The 15,994-nt window shown below is 44.5% G+C and overlaps 1 protein-coding gene across 10 annotated transcripts in view; it reads right to left on the bottom strand.

Annotated features, from left to right (window-relative positions):
- RIMKLB (ribosomal modification protein rimK like family member B) overlaps positions 1-10,543 on the bottom strand; it is a 49,107-nt gene extending 38,564 nt beyond the window's left edge. For 4 of the 10 annotated variants that reach the window (XM_048933273.1, XM_048933274.1, XM_048933272.1 and 1 more), the window contains exons 1-2: positions 5,451-5,936; positions 3,830-4,300 (exon numbers count right to left, since the gene is read on the bottom strand). The gene's annotated coding sequence lies outside the window, so the exon portion shown is untranslated. The other 6 variants (XM_048933268.1, XM_048933270.1, XM_048933267.1 and 3 more) reach the window with 6 other exon arrangements.
- Positions 10,544-15,994: the final 5,451 nt, after the last annotated feature.

Genomic DNA, 15,994 nt, shown 5'->3' with positions numbered 1-15,994 from the left:
TCTCTACTTTGAATTCGTAGCAGTCTCATGGAACACAAAATCTTCAGTTTACACTACTGGGTTAAACCTCCTAAAAATCCCTCCCACATTTTTTAAGAAAATGGTCTGCAAGAAGAAAGCTGGCCTTATAGTCAGATGCACAACAGCATTATGCTCTTGATCTGGATGTGGTCTCCACTATTTTTTCCACGAAAACCAACTTTACCTACCTCAATCTAAAAGCCACAGCCTGATACAATGTTGGGTGTGCATGAAATAGTTTCTAATCCATGCGAACATCAATTGCAAAGTAAGCATAGTACATGTAAAGGGAAGAGCAGATGTTTAAATGTCTTCTACAAGATGAACAGTTCAAATGCTTTTATCTTCCAGTAACTAACAAATTTAGAAAATGAAAAGCAACAAGAAAAAAATAGACTTAACTGCATAAAACAGATTATAAATAAAACAGCGGCATCTAAGTTCTACAATAGAAAGCAAACTGCGTCTAAGACTAGCCAAGCAGTCACTGCTGCATCTGCTTCAGAGAGATGCAGAGTGGAACAGATTCTTAGCAATTTATGAAGAGAATTGATGGAACCTCCACTTCGAGCTGCAGTATTGCTGCATTGCTTAAGCGAAGTTCATTCTGGCATTCACACAGCAGTTTCTTCTTTTACCCATCACAAGCAAACGTATTTCGTCCTGCATTCCTTGAATCTGTAATATACCTTTTGCAGCTGTTGTGACAAAAGCAGTCACCGTGCTTCTTTTCTACTTTGCATCATAGCAGAATATATCATACTGACATAGTAGGGAATTCATCCAATCATATCAGCAGTCCAAACAGAGCTGGAAAACTGAAAACCACTCTTTTTCCCTTGAAGGAGTCACTTCTTCACACAGACATACTTAAGACCTGTCTCCAGGAATTAGAGATTTGGTCTCTCTGTTCCATTTAGTCCTTGTGCTACCTTCAACACCAAAAAGCTGAAGGAAAAAAAAAAATGTACTAGTTTCTTTTTGATTGTGACATTTTTTTTCCCCAAAGGTAAAACAAGGAATCAATTGTCAGGATACACTAATTCATTTATGCATTATTGATAAATGTGTGATGTTCAAGGTATCTAGTTAAACAAGAAGATTGTTCTATGTCCTTTCTATTCAAAACACAAATACTCAATACATTTCTATATTAATAAACTTTGGTTGTTCCTTCGCTATGGGAATTACAAATGTTTTGTATCATTAGAAATCAATGCTATTTAGTACTATCTATCTGAACTACTTAACTTGTTATCTGATGTAGCTCTCTCCCATTGCACACAGTGATCTGGGAAACAAGTTATTGGAACAATTATTATCACCACCACCTCCCAGAATCACCTCTTTTTTAGTCCTTGTCTGAAACTCTAGGCTTCAGCTACAGCATAGCACTGTTCAGCTAACAGATTATGGGTTTCAGCAGTTAGAAAGGTAAAACCTAATCTTAGATTTAGCATACCATTAGGCACACCTAATCCCTATATCTTAGATCATAATAAAAATCTTAAGGAAGTTGAGAAGAGCAAAAAGTGACAGTCATGACTGCCATGGGAAATAGAGAAAAAGGAAAAAATTAACTCCAAGCACTCATCTCACCACAAACAACAGTGCAGTCTCACATCTATCGTTAATGCACGCACCTCATTGCTTTTTTGTTGTTTTTTTTTTTTTCCCCCCCACAGAATGGTATTATTTGAGTTGGAAAAGGGAATTTTGCTTTACTTTTTATCATGAATAAGCTAAGAATTGAAACTGTGCACATACTTTCAATAAACCAATTTTCTCTACCATTACAGCAGTTTCTAGAATGCTGTTTAGAAGGCTACACCTGAAGATGATGAAGGCATTAGAACATTCAATTGATACTCCTAAGTTACATTAATGGTGGTACCTCAAGGTACAATTACAATGAAGAAGTTAGATACACCTATGACTATTTTGAAAGTAATGCCTCTTATTTTATTAGATTGGCCCACAATATCAGAGGCAGACGGCGGTGGTATGGAGGCTAGTAGAGGCTGAATTTTCCCTCAAATATTCCATTATATTTTGTTGCTGTGCAACAGATGGCAACTGAGGGACAGTCTGTCAAAATGACATCTGACATGGAAACACGTATGAAGCAAAGGTATGTCACTGAATTCTTCCTTGTAGAAAAAATTACACACACACACACTCCTTGCTTACTGAATGTTTCTGGAGACCAAAGAGTGGATGCCAGCACAGTGAGGCACGGGGCAATGTGCTTCAGCAGTCGTGACAGCAGGTAACCTCCACTGGTGCAGATTTTTACGAGTGCTACATGCAGGCTCCTGTTCACTGCTGCTGAAAATGCAGCTAATTGTGGTGTAGAAAAAGTGTTTTGTAGCTAAGAATTTTCTCTATCAAATAACGTTACTGTGCTCTTTGTATCTGTTGGAGTTTCCGTGGAAATAAATAGGAGGCATTACTTTCGGAGTGAGCTTTACAGATCAGTTAATTAGTTAACTAAGGACTGTATGATGGGTCATATGCTGCACATGTGTCATAAACATCTATCTCACTGTAGTGAGGAGAATAGAGCATATAGGGATAGCAGGTTCACATCTCTTTCAAGCATAAAGAACAATTAATTCTGTTCCCCACAGAGACACCAGAATAACAATTATCTAAAATATCTAAACACTTTAGGAAGAAATATTTATGCTTGAATATAGAGAGAAGACTAACATCTTAAACCACTTCTAAAATTGCTTTGTAAAAATAAACCCAATGTAAATCAATTCATTCCTGACACTGCTCCTCCATGGTGATGCTTACGGACAACCTCAAGAAAAATTCTTGTTTTGCCTACCAGAGACTAGTTTTCATAAAAATGCCACATAATTGTTTGAGCATCTTTGGAGAGAACCGATTTTTAAAAGTGAAAAATCTGAAAAGTTAGCATATTTTTTTAAATGCATTTTACATAAAATATTGAGCAGCTGCAGTACAACTCACCAAGCCCTGATGCATTATCATCCACCCTCTGAACATGCCCTAGAATTTAAAGTCACTGCAAGCAGGTAAATCCCAAACACACCCCCCTGAAAGCACAGCTTAATATTCACCTCCCTTCCCGTGCCAGATTTGTAGACTGCAAGAGTCATGGGATACGGAAATGTATTAATCACTCTCACTCTTTTTCAGTACAATCCCCCACTCCCCATGACTGGCAAATGCAGTCCTTATGGTGGCGCTCACCTTCTCTTCCCTACCTTTGCACTGAGTAATGTTAAAGATGCTAGCATAGCAATCCTTCTAGGCACAACTGCCTATAAAATGTGGGCATCCACACCACCAGCCTTTCCCCACATACGTTCAAGCATGCAAGTAGGTGGTAACATTCTTCATTCACACACCCCAGTGCCCTAATCTCCAAGGAATAATCTGCCCTCTTCCCTCCATACTACACAGGGCAACATCAGCTGGTCAACAGTGGTCAAGAACAGCTCTCTCTCCACTTCAACCTTAGTTGTTTGTTTTTTTTTGTCCACAACAGGCTCACAGATTTTTCACCCCCCTCCACTGTGTGCACACATGCATGCAAATAAAACATTTCCTCCCACATCAGCTGTTTTTCTGAAAGAGAGGTTCTTCCATCTCTGTCCAGGTTCCTCCGCAGTGTGGTACTGCACACTCTGCTCCTCCTGATCTGTGTATGCACGCCTGTTCGCCCTCCTCCCTTCCCCCACCCTACTCTCAGTCTGTGCATGCTTCTCCTAGTGCCTGTGGTGGGGGGAAGGGAGACATGCACTGCATCAATGAATGGACTGAAAAGACTTACCCGAAATTGGGTGAGGAACGAGCAGCAGACAAAAAAAGATGCCAAAAGATAAGCGGGTGCTTCCTTCAGTGTGCCAAGTGCTGCTTCAGTCTTGGGTCCTTTAACGAGGTCACGTGTCTCCGTAAGCACCCCTTTTCCCGAATCCACTATCACTCAAAAAGGGAGGGCAAGGAAGCCTCCTGGATGCCTCTCTACACTGCACTCCAAATATACAAATAAAGCTCCCTCAGCAAGCAACGAATAACGTTCTCCTGGTACTATAACAGGCAACGTCTAGCCTATCCCTTAAGGAATAAGGTAGATTTCTGTGGGATGAATGGACCTAAATTCCCAAGCTGTACTCCCCTATGGAAGAAGAGGGATAGGAAAGAGGAAAAAGAATACTGGCGGAAAGTAGTAGTTCTGTATGTAATTCCTTGCGTCTCAACTTTCTCAGGACTATATCTTAAATTAGTCTGAAGACACAGACACCTAGGAAAGAAAGAGAAAGATCCCTATTAGACATAAACATACAAAGACATACAGTGAACAAATTTCAAAGGAAGAGAAGGCATTATGCAAGGAAACAAGCAGAACCAAAAGAAAAAGATCTGATTAACCACTTAGGCAAAATGTGCAACTTCAAACAATTTCCACAAATACAATATCACACACACCCATTTTAATGGGGAAGGAAAAAAAAATTAATAAACTTAAGCAGTTTGTTAACTTACTGAGGAACGTGTACTTAAATCTGGATCTACACATAAAACATGAAGAATTGTTTTAAAATCTAAGAAACACATTCATATTTATTTGTGGGAATCTTTAAACACCACCCCCCAGAAGACCATTTAGAATTCAAATATGAAGACTGCAGAAAAGTACATTACAGAGCAGAAGAATCCTGTTTAATAAGCTGTTTAAATTCCTGAAATAAAGCATAACAGTTGCACACTTTTAAGATGGATATCCTGGTAGATCCTAAGCCGTCAAACCACCAACATAAAAATTAGTTCTTTAAACGTAAGAGGAAAAGAAAAAGAAAACATTAAAAAAAAAGAGAAGAAACGTAGTTGTAAAGATTTCATTTTAAGTCGCAACGACAGACACACACTCCCACCTAAATCACGTGAAAAGCTGTCCCCAACAGACGCAGGTTTTCGCATTCGGGCACACGGGAGCGATTTTTGCCCCACCTCAGTGGCTGCTTTATACACACCAGCGCGTGTGTGCACGCACAAGGCGTGCAAGAGAAGGGCGTGCAAGCATGGAGAGGAAGGCAAGACGCGAGCAGACCTACCCCAACACGTACATGCGGAGCACGATCCGACCACAGAAAGCGCGGTGTACGGAACCCGCGCCGCCTTACAGCTGGGGAAGCATGAGGTGCAACCACCCACCTCGCACAGAAAGACCCTGCCGTGAAGCCACCGAGCCGGTGCCTCGGCTGGCCTGCCCGCAACGGGCGCGGTTGGAAGGCGCGGGCAGATCGAAGCACTGCCTGCTTCGGCGCCCCAGGATGCACAATCACCACAGGCACTGCGCTGCGCGAGGCGGCGGGCGGAACGATCCCAACCCCCCCAGACACAGAGGACCCCACCCCCGGGCTCACATCCGCTCAGCCCGACATCTCACCCACCCCGTGTGCTGCAGAGCCCGGGCTCACGCGGCCCGCGCGCCCCGCCGACGCCCGCTTCAGCGCCGCCCGCAGGGCCGAACAGAGGCCTGGGCAGGCGGCGGCTCGATGAGGGCTGCAGAGAGACTCGCCCCTTCCTCCCCCTCCTCGCGGACAGCAGTCACTCAGAGGAGCGGTCCTAAAGGGGAGTGGGCTCAGCCTCCGCCTTCTCCCTCCTTGGCCTCCCTCCTCCCCGCGGCTGGGGAGAGAGGACGGCCCGGACCGGCTGTCCCCCGCACCTCCGCCCCCGCGGTCGCCGCTTCAGCCAAAGAGCGGGCGCCAGCGCCTCCCGCGCTCTCTCCCGCCGCCCGACTGACGGATAAATTGCAGCGGCGGCGGCGCTAACGGCCGCGTACGGCCGGGACGAGCGCAGAGAAGGGTGAGGCGGGGCGCCGCGAGGAGGCGGGCGAGGCAGGAACGCAGGCCGCGCGCTCCCGCCGATCGCCACGCGCGCACCCCACAGGCGCAACGGCCGCCACTGCGGTTGCCGCACCCGCACGGCGGGGCCCTCGCCCCGCCCCGCCGACGGGCACGCCTGTGGCGATTCGCACCGCCCCCCGGCTTCCGCGGCCCGGCGACGACCACCTCCGGCAAGCGGCTTCCCCTTCGATACGCTTACGTCTACCCCGGGCCAGAAATGCGGTCTAAGCGCGCTCGCAGCGTTGCAGCCCAGACCAGGGCCGAGACAAAAAGGGCTCCGGCAGTAGTGGCGCGGCTCTGCCCAGCCTCTCCCGCAGCTATGTGAGGTACTTCTAGCCAGGCTACTGCGTTCCACGGCTCCAGCTGCTTGCTCCCAGGGCGGACGTGCCAGTTGTACCCTAGCACTGCGGGGTACGGGCAGCACGCTGCAGGTTAAGCAGTGAACGTCAGGTGGTATGACAAAACGTATGATAACTATCGTGCTTTTCGCGGCTGCTGCTTCACGTGGTACCTAGAGCCAAAACCTTTGTCCTTCGTATGGCAGATAAGCGTGTGACATATCCCACACGCTACTTGCCATACATCATTATGTTTGACATAACCAGTATGCCACCTGGGCTGCATCATCCCATATTGCTATCATTTGTCTAAAATAATAACTACTGGCAACAAATTAGTATGACACATTCAGTGTGTTAACCAACACCATGTTTATCAGTTTCTGTAGCACACCTACTCAACTTCCCCCATACCACACTACAAGACACATATTAGCACATATTAGGTATGTTTCATGGTAATGGCACGCTGCTCCAAAAATCCATGCCGGTCACACTTTGGTACCTGATGCATACCTGATGCATCAATGACACTTTCCCATCTCTGGAAGCTGCTGAGTGCAGCCCCTTGCCCCCATCAGGGTCAGCCAGAGCTGACTGTTACGCCCAGTTGCGTTTTAAGCATCTCCAAGAATGAATGCTCCACAATTTCTAGGATTTGACCACCCTCACATTAAAAATAATTTTAAAAAAAAAACCAAAAACTTTTAAATGGAGTTTCTTGTATTTCAGTTTGTGCACAATGAATAGACTGCTCAGTAAGTACCACTGAACAGTCTGCTTTCACCTTCACTCCATCCCTTCATGTATTCACTCGTCCCCTGAGCCTCCTTCTCCAGTTTTGCAGAATCTGTATGTATGAGATGCTCCAAGTTCTTATCCACCATATCTTAAGAGGACCCTTTGCTGGACCTGTTGATTATGTCCACGTCTCTCATACTGAGGATCCCAAGATGCAGCATCACTAGGCTTCAACACAAAATCAAGACATATTCAACTTAATGTCCTGATCTTATCCTGTAGGAAATTCTTACTCATCTAACTTATTAATCTTTGGATAAAACACACAACATCTGTGTCTAAGGAAAACAGCATATATATACATATATTGCTGAACACTGTGTTACACTCTCAACTTTTCAAATACGGGACATACCTACTTGGTCAAATGTGATGGTCCCTAACACTCATTCCAATAATCTAGCAAGTAAACAACCTGCTCTCGTCTGCCTTCCAAGAATTAACCCTAACCACCTTAATTTCACCAACTAAAAGGCAGACACTTACATACTCCATGTTTCCCCAGTGTAATTTGTTTGCACTTGATGCATCCAGAACTGTTTCAGACAGGCTGTAAAACCTGCAGTTGCAGAACAAAGATGTGCCATCCAAATCTCTTATGCAGTGCCCTCTATATTTAACTGACACAGTGGGATTGATTTCCACAGTACTGATGTATACATCCCTATTAGAGAATGTCCTAAAATCTGATACAATGCTCATTCAGTCATATTGCAGAATGATGTACCATAATATCATGCATTTCTGTTTTGTTACACCTGCTGCAGTGTTACAGCTGATACTTAAAACTCATCAACACAAACACCACTGAGCATTTTTAAGACTATGTTTACTTTCATTCATTTTGCTCTGCAAACATGCTAGTTCTAGTCCCCGAACTTCAGGCATGATTCAGGCAGCTATTCTGAAAACTTTTTGCCTAGTAAGTAAGCTATGGAAAAGGCTACATCATGGAGGACACTGGTGGTCAGCATCCCCATTTACTCAGAACATCACCAGAAGCACTGCCTTCCTCTATACTTAAGTGCCTTGCCAATATTTTTGGTTCCTTAATAGTTTCTGCAAGCCAGAGATCACTTCTGGATTCCAGGTTCCCATCTGCCTGACTCTGCACAGGAAGAACACACTACTGCTCATTTAAATGCCAAAGAAAACTTTGAGAAGGAGGCAATTGTAGGCAACTCCTCCTGGGATAAATCAAACACAAAAATGCTGGACAGTTGTTTTGTTTTTTTTACTTTTATATTAGCAAAACAACATATTCTTTGGCAGAATAACTGAATTCTAGGCTTTGTGGATTAGAGTTCACACATACTTCAAGTTCACATTTTCAAAAGCTCCAGTTTCATGTTGTGAGGTGCAAAGGTTTGTCTACACAAAGAATTTACTAACAGAAATCTACTGTGGTATTACTACTATACTGAAAATATGTGTAACCAAGACACATTTAGCAGGCAGAATAAGAATTCTTCTATATTAATGTTTGCTGTTTTAAAAACAATGTAAAGCAAGAAAAGAATGTGCACGTTAGGATTTACATAGCTATAACTATGGTGATGTACAGCAGACACATAGCAGATTTTTTTTCTTTCATATTCCCTTAAGCAGACAAGCTTTAAGGCAGGTGCCTCTGCATCCCAGATATAATTAGCAGCTCATAGAAAGAACTGCACAGCTGGGAAATTCTGTAATGTAGATTTTAGAACATAGAAATATGTATTTGGTTATAACACATCTTAAAGAAAGGTGTTCCACAAGTACATGAAAGACACTCAGCTTGCTCATACTAAAACATATCTCAAACTGTTCAGATATTTCATATGGATCTAAGGATTATTAGCAAGAATTTGTTCCACCAACTAACATTTACCTTCTCAGCTCTCCTGCACGCAAAATGCGGTCATTGATTACCTTTACTATTTTTTGTTGAGCTGCTGAAGTTCTAGTACTTGGAACGCAGGCACAAACTTTTGAGTTTGATGGAGTCAGTTGAAAAAGGAGATTGGTTAACACCTCTCTAGAATAATTTCCCATCATCTAGAATCTTAAGTCATTCTAGAGGGAGTCCTCAAATTCTTTTGCTATTTTTTTCAAGCACAAAACAGATGAAAGCACCAATTTACTGTTCAGAATATTCTCACCAAAGAAATGCCCACTGGTGCAGAAGTTTTTGAGATATTTTTTCTAAACAATTGTTACTGCAGCTGAGTTGTAGGTAGAATTTTTTTTTTTTTTTTTTTCCAATGAACATGAGGTCCCTAATTACCCACAAATCTGTTCTTAGGACAAAGTTCTCATTGTTTGATAGCGGAAGGAAAACATCTGCTTGTGCCCTCAATGTCAATGGACCAGAAGACTGCCTAGTTTTACCCTACACAAACTAAACTATATTATCAGCAAAGAATGGATGCCTCCACACACTAAGCATTGCTGACGCCCTTCTTCTGAGATTTTTCCCATGCTGTCTGAAATGGAGGACTAGTCCAAAGCCTTAATGTATGCAAAATCTGATTTTACTGTTGATTCCATGAAACATATTTTGTCATTGGGTTTACTGAAAATGCAAAACAGCTGTTTAGTTCTGAAGCCAAAGTCTGCAGGGCATCATTCCCCTACCGACATCAGAAAGTTCCATATACTGTCTCTAAGTGCATGAGATTGTGATGAGAAAAATGGTTAAAAAAAAAAATCTAGCGCGAAAAATTTGCAAAACCTTATTATTTACATCAATTTGCTGCATGTCACCAGTGTCTGCACCGGCTACAAATTTGGCCAAATCTTGCACCGATGTTTCTGCTTCCCACTTGGATGGCTAATAAATAAATAAAAAATATAAGGCAAGGTGAAAATGCCTTTGTTCACACGTGAGTGCTTGGGTTCATATGTGGACTCAGATGCTCCCATGGAGGGAAACAATTTTTGGATTGTCTTTCAATGAGAAAATAGCTATATCATTCTTGTTTTACACCAGGTAAGATAAGAACTATACAAAATAATGCAAAATGATCTTGAATTTCACAAAACCACAGCTTCTCTTTGGTTCCAACTGTGTTATATTAGTTCTTGCTCTGAATAAGCTACTGTATGACAGCAGAAACAGAGATTGCAGCCAGGGGAGCAGATTCACAGTGAGATGAGTATGCCATCAACTCCAGGTTCCTGATGCAGCCAGCCGCTTCCAGCTCCAACCTCGGGGACAAACAGCACCGCACATCCCCTTGAAGGGTAGAGCATCTAGATTTGCGCACTGACCCACACCACACATAACCTACCCTCATTACACCAAACCCACTGCTGCCTCCCAACACGTCCCGTCCGCAGCCCCACACCGAGGCCCACACTCCCAACTGGTTGCCCTTTCCCCATTGGCCGCACCACACCTCGTTGCGCGCAGTGCTCCCAGCGAGTGAGCAGCATTTCTTCCCGCAGTAGCCGCAGCCGCGGCAGGCAAGTAAAGGGCGGACAGCAGGCCACAAAGACCGAGGTGCTGACGGAAAGAGCCGCGCGATGCGCGCACCGGATTGCAGGCAGCCACAGCTCGACGGGCCTCGAGACGGCGTATGCGGCACACACCCTGCCGTCAGCGGAGCACGCGCGCTCATACTCGGCCAGGCGCGAGTGAGTGGAGGCGTGTGGTTGCGTGCGACTGCGGACCGCCCCTGCGAGCGGTCTCTCCGTTGTTAGCCTGCTCCGCTGGCGGTAGCAGCCGGCTGTAACCAGCGGCGGAGGTCGGTCTGCGGTCTCCTGCTCCGCTCCATTTCCCCATCGCGTGAGGGATCGCTGTCTGAGCTCAGAAAATGCTTACGCGGCAGAGGCGCGTTACGGGTTGAGACCGGTGTGTAGGAGTTACTCGTTTGTTCCCGTTTCTTACGCTTTATCTATTTCCTCACTTAGCGGTAGCGAGGGAGCCAGCAAGCTGATCAGGCGGGAAATAATTCCTGTGGTGTGAACGCTGAGGCGAAATAAAGGGCAAGAGATGGACTGAAGGCGTGGAACAATTCTTCCTGAAGGAGGAGTGGGAACCCCGTCGTGTCCCAGTGCCTGAAACCAGGACTGGAGAAGCCCGAAGAGCAGTGCTGAGGGGGCGGCGGGGCTCCCGCTAAGAAAGCGCCGCCCGGAGCTGGCGGGGGAAAGCGCGCATCACAGTGATGGGTAATGGAAAAGGCAGGGGCTGCTGCTGCCCTCCTTCTGGGCATGGTCTGTACAGAAAAACACAAAGCAGCTCAGGCAGCTATACACGGAAACAAAGGAGCGGATGAATAACAGCTGGTAGGCTTCGAGCCCTGCTGCATAACCAGCTCTAAAAGAGAGCAGTACATCTTGTTAAATGCAGTTACACTGCATAGAAACAGGGAACAGAACTGAGGAGCTGGACAAAGGGGAAAAGGTAACCCTTGAGGGATGTGGTAATTCAGAAGGAAAATGTTTCTTCTCTCCCTTCTATCTCTTGTATTTGTCTACCTTGCTCCTCTTCCCCACCTATTTTTCTCATTCTATCCATTTTTCCTCTAACAACTTGAGGAAGTTTTTTTTTTTCCCTTTCTTTCTTCCTTTGTTCATTTCCAGATCATTTCCCCCTTTTTCATCCCTGTTCTGCCCTTTTCTTCCTTTTCTATGTTCCCATTTTCTTTTGATGAATGCTGTTGCAGTGATGACTTGCAATTTCAGTGCCTGTTGGGAAGGTTATAATGCAGCCACAGGGTGGCTATACCTTGCAGGCATTTTGTTACATTTAGCCTGAAGGAGACATGTTTATCAGTCTTAAGAGCATGCTGTTTCTCCCAGTCATTTTGGTGTTTTCCCTCAGTGTCCAGCAATTCTGTGTCCAGAACTGGTGAGTCAGTGTTAGAGGAAATGTTTTTCTTCTCCCATTTGTGAAGAGCAACTGCTTCATCTAACTTGTGTGCTCTGCAACAAGCCCGTGGAGTAGATGAAGGGCGGCAGGCATAAGTACCTCAGCTCTGGCCCTCTCCCCTTGGCAGGGGGTGCACCATGGCAGACATAGTGCCCCGGGGCTCCCCATAGTGCAGGATCCCCTTTCCCTGCTCTCTTTGCAGCTGGCATTGTGGGAATGGAATAGTCTTGCAGGGGGGCAAAACTGGGTCAGCATGGCTGAAAACGGCAGCTGGTACAGCATGATGCTGGATGAGGGATGGGGGAGGTGATTGGAGAGGCAGACAGCAGGAGCCAAAGGGGCAAGCACGGGAGAGGGCTTCATGTTGGAGGGGAGTTCCTCTGGCGGGTTGTAAAAGAACAGCCTCCTGCAGCTAGACAGGCACTCTTGTCCTGAGCTGTAGCTCTGATGCGTGTCAGCCCCACTCCCTTTGAAAATGCTGCACCACAGCCCTGCAATCCCCAGTCTGGGCAAGAACAGACCTGACACTGCCCTGACGCTGAGCTGGGTCTGGGAGCAGCAGGAAGAAGTCTACCAAAAGAGAGAGGACGGAGAGTGATGGAGAGAAAAATACTAAGGGAAGAAGGGAAGCTGTGTGGAAACAGAAAAATCTGGCCAGCAAATAATGAGCATATGGAGAAGCATAGAGAGAAAATGAAAGAGGAAGAGGAGAAACGCAAGGCAAGAATGATGAGTAACGTTTCAGTACTTGTAGTTGGTGCTGTGGAGATGCTGATTGCATTCCCAACAAAAATGGCACACCCTCCTTGCAAAAATCCACATGGCAACAAATCTGCTGAAGCCAGATGCTGGCAGCTTACCATCACCAGTAGTCTTAGAGATACTAATGTACCTCACTGCTGCCCAAAAGCACCCTTTGGAGCACAACAGAAGGGAGCTTCAATGAGGTTTGCAGTTCACCTTGTTTGATTGACCTTTTAAATTTTTCTGCATTTCAGTGTTACCTCCCCTGTTACAGCTTCAAAGAAATTCAAATTCTAAGAGCTGTGTTCTTCTACAATTGCTGTGCAAACCAAGCCTTACTTTTTTCCCCCTCTACCCCTTTCTCCCTCCCTTTTCCCATTGCTTTTCTATTTTCTGCCTGTTTCCCTACTGCCCTATGACAGCCTTGTCTGTGCTGCTTTTTGCCATCGTTGGCTCAGCCTCCCTTCAGATCTTGTCTCTCCAGGCTGCTCAACCAGAGCCAGAATGGTGCAGCCTGCAGAAACACACCTTCCTAGACATGCCCTCCCTTCCCCATACTGCACTCTCTTTCCTCTCTCTCCACCACTCCCCATTCTCCCCTTCCATCCTGATACTGGCAAACTGTCTTCTCCCTTCACTCCCTACACCTCCCCTCCTCTCCCTGCAGTACTCCCAGCCCTTGCTGCAGTGTGATACATCACTCTCAGCCAAGGTCCCTGTGCAGGGCTGGTGTGGGCAGGAGCATGACTGTCTCCTTTGCTGAGGAAGAAATGCCATGAAAACACAAAAGATTCTGCAACTGAAACCTCCTGTCTGCTTCTAGCTATTTATTCAGTTACTTATTTAGCCTCAAAGACAAAAAATATTTCTGCCAGCATTTCAGTGAAGGTAATGAACAGAAACCAGGGAGACAGAGAAAGCAGGGTTGTAAAAGCTCAGACAGAAAAACTGAGAGAAAGCACAGGTGGAAAAAAAAATAGAAAAGAGGAATAAAAAAAAAAGACATGCACAGAAGAGGAGAGAAAGGAAGAAATATGAAGATAAAGATAGGAAGAAAAAATATTAATATAAAAAATATAGGAAAAAATTTTTAAAAGTAGGAGGAAAAAAGGATGAAATTGGGAAGAGTATCTGAGATGGCAGATAAAGAAGTAGAACTAAGGGTATAGTAGGCTTGCTAAACAGGTTAGGTTGTTACAAAGAAATAGCATTTATATACTTCAACAGGCAAACCAAATGTGTTTTGATTTCAGTGCAAATATTCTGTACAGCTGCATGCAACTGAAATTCCAGTACGATTTTATTCTGAGAACAATTACAAATGAGGAAATAATAAATTAATAGTTGAATTATTTTCTAATTACAAAATAGATATTAGGACAGCTGCCTCAGCGGAGAAAAGCAGAAAATATTACCAAATTGCTATGGGTTATTCACCTGTGTTGTTTTCTTTTTACAGATATCTTGTTTATATTGATACAGAATGGTCTACTTTAGGTGCTGTTTTAGCTGAGATTGGTTAAATTAGTGCAGTTCCTTTCCTTTTAAATGCATGCATATCACATTAGGACATTATCACTAACATTGTATGCCTAGTCTGCTATCAAATCAGAATAGTGACTACACATGGGAAAGGACAGAGAAAATCTGAGTAACCTGGTCAAACCCCACTGTACCTATAGAAGAGACAGCAATTTGTGTTTATTGTAGTTGCAGTAATGTCTAAAATCTTCATTTGCTTAAATTCCCATAATGTCAATTGTGGAATAAAACATAACTGAGGATTTAAAAAGTAAATCAGCCTTTACAGTCCCTGTGGAGGGATGGGAAACCTGAAAGGTGGTGGTTCCTAATTTCTCATAAAATAAACTTCTATCAGTTTATCTGCTGGCAGGTAGCATAATTTGCATTTCTTCTACACAGTCCAATTGCTGTTCTCCTTTCTTACCTCCTTCCAGCAGCAGGGTAAATGCTGTCATCACTGACACCAAAAAGGACTTCAACAGTTTGCGTATTTTGAATGTGGATGGATTCTTTTGAAAGCCCGTTACAGTAGATATCTTTCTAAATGTTACAAAAACCATAACGCTTGTCCCTATCTCTGATTTAAAGAGCTTATAGGGGTATCTTTCCCCCCTCCCCCCCCTTAATTTTTGACTCAGAAGTGCTTAATCTGGACGTTTCTGACTATCCTGCATTCACTGCATCTTGTAGCAGTCAGAGCCTTCCCAGATTTCCACTATTGGAATCAGGAGGCTGCATGAGGATCCCAGTACACATCTCAGCGCCATTGCATCTGAACACCAGGGTGGCCTGCTGAGTGTGTGATTTCTGAAGCTGTTTTGCTTGAGGAGAGGGCTGGGCCAGCTCCTGGCTTTGGCCTGCTAGAGGAAGTTAAAGTGCCAAAACTTGTCCCATCTGCTACTAAACTAGGACTATTAAATGACAATAAAATGGTAGAAAAGTGTCAGCCTCAATTAAGGCCTCAAGTAATGCTGAGAAAACTCAGATGTGACCTAATCACCACCAGGTGAACTTTCTGAGTTTAAAACATTCCTACTTTCTAAGATCTGCTTCGCTTGCAGCCAGATGATGGTTTTGCAACCTCGGTACTAGATTGGTTGTTGAGCAGAACCAGAATAACCACTTACAGTCTTGAATCTGGAGCACACATATGTGTTAGATTACAGTAACAGTTCAGGAGACATTTCAAGAGAAGGTCCTTTCTTCCTGGAGCTGCAAAGGCAGCTGGTTGCGGATGAGGCGTGAACAGGGCAGTGACTTCTTTAGCCAGCTCTAATTACTGCTCTCTGATGGGAGGATTCATCCTGCTAACTTTGCTCCAGGCTGTGAGATAGGAGAAAGAGAGGAGGAATCAATGTCTAAAACTGCTACTGTCATTTAACTTGTGGCCATAGTAAATCTGTAATTAAAACTGGCAGTGTTATATTTCTTCCTGGGAGAAGAGTCTTGGAGAAAGGACCCTGAAAAGCCACTTTTAAGCTCAGCTGCTTGAAGAAAGGGGAATTCCCAAAGGACGTGTGAAATAGCCTGGAGAACATTGGCCTTGAGATGGTATAAGGGACCATAAAGAAAAGGGCTTTCTGGTAGTAGGAACTACAGAAAAAGCAGAAAATGGAATGCCGAAGCACAGCAAGGAAGAAGGAACATCCTGGCAACTTCTCACTGCAGGCTTGTTGGACATGAAAAGCCTAAATAACAAGGCCAACTCACTGAACAGCTCAGAGCTCACTGATTGCCTATTCTCATTCTTCACAAGCGTTGAAATGATTCGGAGGAGGTGAGCATGTATTAATTAGTTTCATGGACTCCCTTAGGGTATTGTGTGA

The sequence above is a fragment of the Lagopus muta genome, chromosome 1 (genome assembly GCF_023343835.1).
Source record: "Lagopus muta isolate bLagMut1 chromosome 1, bLagMut1 primary, whole genome shotgun sequence".
NCBI classification, from domain to species: domain Eukaryota; kingdom Metazoa; phylum Chordata; class Aves; order Galliformes; family Phasianidae; genus Lagopus; species Lagopus muta.
Note: the sequence above shows the minus strand (reverse complement) of the source record. Positions and strands in the feature narration are given on the sequence as shown.